This window comes from Salvelinus fontinalis, unplaced genomic scaffold (assembly GCF_029448725.1).
Source record: "Salvelinus fontinalis isolate EN_2023a unplaced genomic scaffold, ASM2944872v1 scaffold_2510, whole genome shotgun sequence".
Classification (NCBI taxonomy): domain Eukaryota; kingdom Metazoa; phylum Chordata; class Actinopteri; order Salmoniformes; family Salmonidae; genus Salvelinus; species Salvelinus fontinalis.
In genome coordinates, this window is record NW_026602719.1 from 688 (window position 1) to 8,915 (window position 8,228).

General features: G+C 42.9%; 1 long non-coding RNA gene across 3 annotated transcripts; it reads right to left on the minus strand.

The window, feature by feature from the left end:
• Positions 1 to 1,826: 1,826 nt before the first annotated feature.
• LOC129850929 (uncharacterized) lies at positions 1,827 to 7,995 on the minus strand. Of its 3 annotated transcripts, none has more exons than XR_008758899.1 (4): positions 7,926 to 7,995; positions 6,281 to 7,326; positions 5,792 to 5,978; positions 1,827 to 5,641 (listed from the first exon to the last, which is right to left on the minus strand). It is a non-coding gene; the product is annotated as an uncharacterized LOC129850929 (long non-coding RNA). The 3 variants fall into 3 exon arrangements; XR_008758900.1 differs by having other exon boundaries at positions 1,827 to 4,474; positions 4,513 to 5,978; XR_008758898.1 differs by having other exon boundaries at positions 1,827 to 5,978.
• Positions 7,996 to 8,228: the final 233 nt, after the last annotated feature.

The window sequence follows — 8,228 nt, forward strand, 5'->3', positions numbered from 1 at the left end:
TGGTATAGCTGGTATATTATCACCTAACTGGGTCAGCAGCAGATAGATGGTATAGCTGTTATATTATCACCTAACTGGGTCTGCAGCAGATAGATGGTATAGCTGTTATATTATCACCTAACTGGGTCTGCAGCAGATAGATGGTATAGCTGGTATATTATCACCTAACTGGGTCAGCAGCAGATAGATGGTATAGCTGTTATATTATCACCTAACTGGGTCAGCAGCAGATAGATGGTATAGCTGGTATATTATCACCTAACTGGGTCAGCAGCAGATAGATGGTATATTATCACCTAACTGGGTCAGCAGCAGATAGATGGTATAGCTGGTATATTATCACCTAACTGGGTCTGCAGCAGATAGATGGTATAGCTGGTATATTATCACCTGACTGGGTCAGCAGCAGATAGATGGTATATTATCACCTAACTGGGTCAGCAGCAGATAGATGGTATAGCTGGTATATTATCACCTGACTGGGTCAGCAGCAGATAGATGGTATATTATCACCTAACTGGGTTAGCAGCAGATAGATGGTATAGCTGGTATATTATCACCTAACTGGGTCAGCAGCAGATAGATGGTATAGCTGGTATATTATCACCTGACTGGGTCAGCAGCAGATAGATGGTATAGCTGTTATATTATCACCTAACTGGGTCAGCAGCAGATAGATGGTATAGCTGGTATATTATCACCTGACTGGGTCAGCAGCAGATAGATGGTATATTATCACCTAACTGGGTCAGCAGCAGATAGATGGTATAGCTGGTATATTATCACCTAACTGGGTCAGCAGCAGATAGATGGTATAGCTGGTATATTATCACCTAACTGGGTCAGCAGCAGATAGATGGTATAGCTGGTATATTATCACCTAACTGGGTCAGCAGCAGATAGATGGTATAGCTGGTATATTATCACCTAACTGGGTCAGCAGCAGATAGATGGTATAGCTGGTATATTATCAACTAACTGGGTCAGCAGCAGATAGATGGTATAGCTGGTATATTATCACCTGACTGGGTCAGCAGCAGATAGATGGTATAGCTGGTATATTATCACCTAACTGGGTCAGCAGCAGATAGATGGTATAGCTGGTATATTATCACCTGACTGGGTCAGCAGCAGATAGATGGTATATTATCACCTAACTGGGTCAGCAGCAGATAGATGGTATAGCTGGTATATTATCACCTAACTGGGTCAGCAGCAGATAGATGGTATAGCTGGTATATTATCACCTAACTGGGTCAGCAGCAGATAGATGGTATAGCTGGTATATTATCACCTGACTGGGTCAGCAGCAGATAGATGGTATAGCTGTTATATTATCACCTAACTGGGTCAGCAGCAGATAGATGGTATAGCTGTTAGCTGTTATAGGTTCGCTGCATGGTTCCTACTGCCTGGTGGAGAGAGGGGTTTAGTGCTTCACAGTTGGGCTAATCTCTTTTCCCTCTGACGGAATTCAAATCCCCAAATGCTGTTTTTGGGGGTCAGGTTTTAAACTGGGGAGGAGGGGAGAGTTTAGCATACACAGTCAGAGCCATATACATGTTCTATTTAATGCTGTGGTGGGAAGTGTACCTCGTATGAGATACATGTTATATTTAATGCTGTGGTGGGAAGTGTACCTCGTATAAGATACATGTTCTATTTAATGCTGTGGTGGGAAGTGTACCTAGTATAAGATACATGTTCTATTTAATGAAGTGGTGGGAAGTGTACCTAGTATAAGATACATGTTCTATGTAATGAGGTGGTGGGAAGTGTACCTAGGACTCTTTCATTTGATCTGGCTCACATGGACAGAAAATATCAACTATTTATTTATTTTATTTTTATTTCACCTTTATATATAACCAAGTAGGCAAGTTGAGAACACGTTCTCATTTACAATTGCGACCTGGCCAAGATAAAGCAAAGCAGTTCGACACATACAACAACACAGAGTTACACATAAACAAACATACAGTCAATAATACAGTAGAAAAAATAAGTCTATATACAATGTGAGCAAATGAGGTGAGATAAGGGATGTTAAAGGCAATAAAAAGGCCACGGTGGCCAAGTAAATACAATCGATAATAATAAAAATGTTTATTCATCAAAAAATAGATCACAAATTAAAGAGGAAATGTCTCAACAATCATATGAATTTAAACATCATAAGAAAAGCATCTCATCTCCAGTCAGAATCAATGAACCTGTTGATTCCCTCCTGTATCAATTAAGCTTGTTTCTCCTAACTAGCCTAGCGGCTGTTGTGCTGGAGAGTTCGGTCACACTGAGAGACATAGACCCCTGTGGTCAGCCTGCTGAGCAGTTAGCTGGTAATACGCTCTGACCTGGCTAGCCTGTTCCAGCCCTCTGAGGCTCAGTGCTGGGGAGGGAGATGGGGTCAGTGAGATGGCTCAGTGCTGGGGAGGGAGATGGGGTCAGTGAGATGGCTCAGTGCTGGGGAGGGAGATGGGGTCAGTGGGTGTGAGATGGCTCAGTGCTGGGGAGGGAGATGGGGTCAGTAGGTGTGAGATGGCTCAGTGCTGGGGAGGGAGATGGGGTCAGTGGGTGTGAGATGGCTCAATGCTGGGGAGGGAGATGGGGTCAGTGAGATGGCTCAGTGCTGGGGAGGGAGATGGGGTCAGTGGGTGTGGGATGGCGTGAAGAGACTCAGCACAGTGAAGTGAATATTTGCGTTTCCACTATGTTATGACCCCGACCCGTTCTTTCCCGTTCCCGCCATTTGTGACCTGTACTGCCCGTACCAAACCGTTTTGCCATGGGGAAAAAACCCAAAAATGAGTGTTTCTTATTGGACAACTCAAAGGTAGTCACCTCCCTGTTTTCTTCCATTTGAACACGACCCAGCGGTTACAGCTGCTGTTTAAAATGAAACGTGATGCGGACACTGAGGTAGATGCCTTCAATCAATAAACAGTGATACAGCATTCTGATAAAAACACTTTTTTTTTTTTTAAACAATCAATCATTTAAATGATAAAAAAAAAAAAGACATATGAACATTCGTCAAAACACCTGCAGCAGATTCATACTGATGACGTCATATCCCTGCGCCGGAAAACGGGGCTTTAAAGTCGTGTTCACTTGCTAGTCGGAAACTAGGAAATTCTGACTTTCTAACTGGTTGAACGCGACACGTGTATAACCACGACCAGTTAGCAAGTCGGAAAGTTCCAAGTTCCGATTAGCACGTGAACACAGAATAATGATTGTTTTGAAAGGAAGCCATTTTGTTTTTTTGTCACCCTCTACCTGCCTGCCATGTTCTCATCAAGACAAAACATTTTATCAACATAAAAAAATAAAAATAATCGATGTTATAAATCTATCAAATAAAAATCTCCAGTTTTCAAACCAATCCCTTTTCATATAAAACATATAGATATATATAATACCTTAAAAAAATATAGATTTAACAATGTAATAACTCCAACAGCCAACAGAGCCGAGAAGAACAGATAAGTCTTTTTTTTTTTTAGAACAGTTTGTTGACACAGAATGAAAACTACGGTCTTTATTTCTGCCTGACGAGCTGTCCACGTTTTCAACATTATGTTATGGTGTAGAACACGATATTATTCCATGTCACCATACCGAACCTCGTCTTATTGATGGCATTATCTATACAGAACATTACATTATTCAACGTCTACATACAGAACCCCCCCCTCCCTCCTCGTATTGTTGTCATTATCTGTCATTTTCACACACCTGTTTCTCAGCATTAGGAGTATGTTGCTCCGGGGTCATGTTGAATACATTAATCAAAAGGGGGGGGGGTACCACGATCAGTGGGTTTTACACATATCTGTACATTATTCATGTGTTATGTAATGTCTCTGGAAGGTGATTCAAGTAACGTCTTCTGTACCTCTGTCTGTTTGTGTCCTCTCTTCTCTGCAGGTCATCAGAGCAGTGCTGCTGTGTCCGGTCCATATCAGACACATTGTCCACCTGGTTTAATCTGTCTATATCCTGTCAGTGATGTTGTCCAGGTGGGTGTATTCTATATCCTGTCAGTGATGTTGTCCAGGTGGGTGTATTCTATATCCTGTCAGTGATGTTGTCCAGGTGGGTGTATTCTATATCCTGTCAGTGATGTTGTCCAGGTGGGTGTATTCTATATCCTGTCAGTGATGTTGTCCAGGTGGGTGTATTCTATATCCTGTCAGTGATGTTGTCCAGGTGGGTGTATTCTATATCCTGTCAGTGATGTTGTCCAGGTGGTGTATTCTATATCCTGTCAGTGATGTTGTCCAGGTGGTTGTATTCTATATCCTGTCAGTGATGTTGTCCAGGTGGTGTATTCTATATCCTGTCAGTGATGTTGTCCAGGTGGGTGTATTCTATATCCTGTCAGTGATGTTGTCCAGGTGGTGTATTCTATATCCTGTCAGTGATGTTGTCCAGGTGGTGTATTCTATATCCTGTCAGTGATGTTGTCCACCTGGTTGTATTCTATATCCTGTCAGTGATGTTGTCCACCTGGTTGTATTCTATATCCTGTCAGTGATGTTGTCCAGGTGGTGTATTCTACATCCTGTCAGTGATGTTGTCCAGGTGGGTGTATTCTACATCCTGTCAGTGATGTTGTCCACCTGGTTGTATTCTATATCCTGTCAGTGATGTTGTCCACCTGGTTGTATTCTATATCCTGTCAGTGATGTTGTCCAGGTGGTGTATTCTACATCCTGTCAGTGATGTTGTCCAGGTGGGTGTATTCTATATCCTGTCAGTGATGTTGTCCAGGTGGTGTATTCTATATCCTGTCAGTGATGTTGTCCACCTGGTTGTATTCTATATCCTGTCAGTGATGTTGTCCAGGTGGGTGTATTCTATATCCTGTCAGTGATGTTGTCCACCTGGTGTATTCTATATCCTGTCAGTGATGTTGTCCAGGTGGTGTATTCTACATCCTGTCAGTGATGTTGTCCAGGTGGGTGTATTCTACATCCTGTCAGTGATGTTGTCCAGGTGGGTGTATTCTACATCCTGTCAGTGATGTTGTCCAGGTGGTGTATTCTATATCCTGTCAGTGATGTTGTCCAGGTGGTGTATTCTATATCCTGTCAGTGATGTTGTCCAGGTGGTGTATTCTATATCCTGTCAGTGATGTTGTCCAGGTGGGTGTATTCTATATCCTGTCAGTGATGTTGTCCAGGTGGGTGTATTCTATATCCTGTCAGTGATGTTGTCCAGGTGGGTGTATTCTATATCCTGTCAGTGATGTTGTCCACCTGGTTGTATTCTATATCCTGTCAGTGATGTTGTCCAGGTGGTGTATTCTATATCCTGTCAGTGATGTTGTCCAGGTGGGTGTATTCTATATCCTGTCAGTGATGTTGTCCACCTGGTTGTATTCTATATCCTGTCAGTGATGTTGTCCAGGTGGGTGTATTCTATATCCTGTCAGTGATGTTGTCCAGGTGGTGTATTCTATATCCTGTCAGTGATGTTGTCCACCTGGTTGTATTCTATATCCTGTCAGTGATGTTGTCCAGGTGGTGTATTCTACATCCTGTCAGTGATGTTGTCCAGGTGGGTGTATTCTACATCCTGTCAGTGATGTTGTCCACCTGGTTGTATTCTATATCCTGTCAGTGATGTTGTCCACCTGGTTGTATTCTATATCCTGTCAGTGATGTTGTCCAGGTGGTGTATTCTACATCCTGTCAGTGATGTTGTCCAGGTGGGTGTATTCTATATCCTGTCAGTGATGTTGTCCAGGTGGTGTATTCTACATCCTGTCAGTGATGTTGTCCACCTGGTTGTATTCTATATCCTGTCAGTGATGTTGTCCAGGTGGTGTATTCTATATCCTGTCAGTGATGTTGTCCAGGTGGGTGTATTCTATATCCTGTCAATGATGTTGTCCAGGTGGTGTATTCTATATCCTGTCAGTGATGTTGTCCAGGTGGTGTATTCTATATCCTGTCAGTGATGTTGTCCACCTGGTTGTATTCTATATCCTGGTAGTGATGTTGTCCAGGTGGGTGTATTCTATATCCTGTCAGTGATGTTGTCCAGGTGGGTGTATTCTATATCCTGTCAGTGATGTTGTCCAGGTGGGTGTATTCTATATCCTGTCAGTGATGTTGTCCAGGTGGTGTATTATATATCCTGTCAGTGATGTTGTCCAGGTGGTGTATTCTATATCCTGTCAGTGATGTTGTCCAGGTGGGTGTATTCTATATCCTGTCAGTGATGTTGTCCAGGTGGGTGTATTCTATATCCTGTCAGTGATGTTGTCCACCTGGTTGTATTCTATATCCTGTCAGTGATGTTGTCCAGGTGGTGTATTCTATATCCTGTCAGTGATGTTGTCCAGGTGGTGTATTCTATATCCTGTCAGTGATGTTGTCCAGGTGGTGTATTCTATATCCTGTCAGTGATGTTGTCCAGGTGGTGTATTCTACATCCTGTCAGTGATGTTGTCCACCTGGTTGTATTCTATATCCTGTCAGTGATGTTGTCCAGGTGGTGTATTCTATATCCTGTCAGTGATGTTGTCCAGGTGGTGTATTCTATATCCTGTCAGTGATGTTGTCCACCTGGTTGTATTCTATATCCTGTCAGTGATGTTGTCCAGGTGGTGTATTCTATATCCTGTCAGTGATGTTGTCCAGGTGGTGTATTCTATATCCTGTCAGTGATGTTGTCCAGGTGGTGTATTCTATATCCTGTCAGTGATGTTGTCCAGGTGGGTGTATTCTATATCCTGTCAGTGATGTTGTCCAGGTGGGTGTATTCTATATCCTGTCAGTGATGTTGTCCAGGTGGTGTATTCTATATCCTGTCAGTGATGTTGTCCAGGTGGGTGTATTCTATATCCTGTCAGTGATGTTGTCCAGGTGGTGTATTCTATATCCTGTCAGTGATGTTGTCCAGGTGGTGTATTCTATATCCTGTCAGTGATGTTGTCCAGGTGGTGTATTCTATATCCTGTCAGTGATGTTGTCCAGGTGGGTGTATTCTATATCCTGTCAGTGATGTTGTCCAGGTGGTGTATTCTATATCCTGTCAGTGATGTTGTCCAGGTGGTGTATTCTATATCCTGTCAGTGATGTTGTCCAGGTGGTGTATTCTATATCCTGTCAGTGATGTTGTCCACCTGGTTGTATTCTATATCCTGTCAGTGATGTTGTCCAGGTGGGTGTATTCTATATCCTGTCAGTGATGTTGTCCAGGTGGTGTATTCTATATCCTGTCAGTGATGTTGTCCAGGTGGGTGTATTCTATATCCTGTCAGTGATGTTGTCCAGGTGGTGTATTCTATATCCTGTCAGTGATGTTGTCCACCTGGTTGTATTCTATATCCTGTTAGTGATGTTGTCCAGGTGGGTGTATTCTATATCCTGTCAGTGATGTTGTCCAGGTGGGTGTATTCTATATCCTGTCAGTGATGTTGTCCAGGTGGGTGTATTCTATATCCTGTCAGTGATGTTGTCCAGGTGGTGTATTATATATCCTGTCAGTGATGTTGTCCAGGTGGTGTATTCTATATCCTGTCAGTGATGTTGTCCAGGTGGGTGTATTCTATATCCTGTCAGTGATGTTGTCCAGGTGGGTGTATTCTATATCCTGTCAGTGATGTTGTCCAGGTGGTGTATTCTATATCCTGTCAGTGATGTTGTCCAGGTGGTGTATTCTATATCCTGTCAGTGATGTTGTCCAGGTGGGTGTATTCTATATCCTGTCAGTGATGTTGTCCAGGTGGTGTATTCTATATCCTGTCAGTGATGTTGTCCAGGTGGTGTATTCTATATCCTGTCAGTGATGTTGTCCAGGTGGTGTATTCTATATCCTATCAGTGATGTTGTCCAGGTGGTGTATTCTATATCCTGTCAGTGATGTTGTCCAGGTGGTGTATTCTACATCCTGTCAGTGATGTTGTCCACCTGGTTGTATTCTATATCCTGTCAGTGATGTTGTCCAGGTGGTGTATTCTATATCCTGTCAGTGATGTTGTCCAGGTGGTGTATTCTATATCCTGTCAGTGATGTTGTCCACCTGGTTGTATTCTATATCCTGTCAGTGATGTTGTCCAGGTGGTGTATTCTATATCCTGTCAGTGATGTTGTCCAGGTGGTGTATTCTATATCCTGTCAGTGATGTTGTCCACCTGGTTGTATTCTATATCCTGTCAGTGATGTTGTCCAGGTGGGTGTATTCTATATCCTGTCAGTGATGTTGTCCAGGTG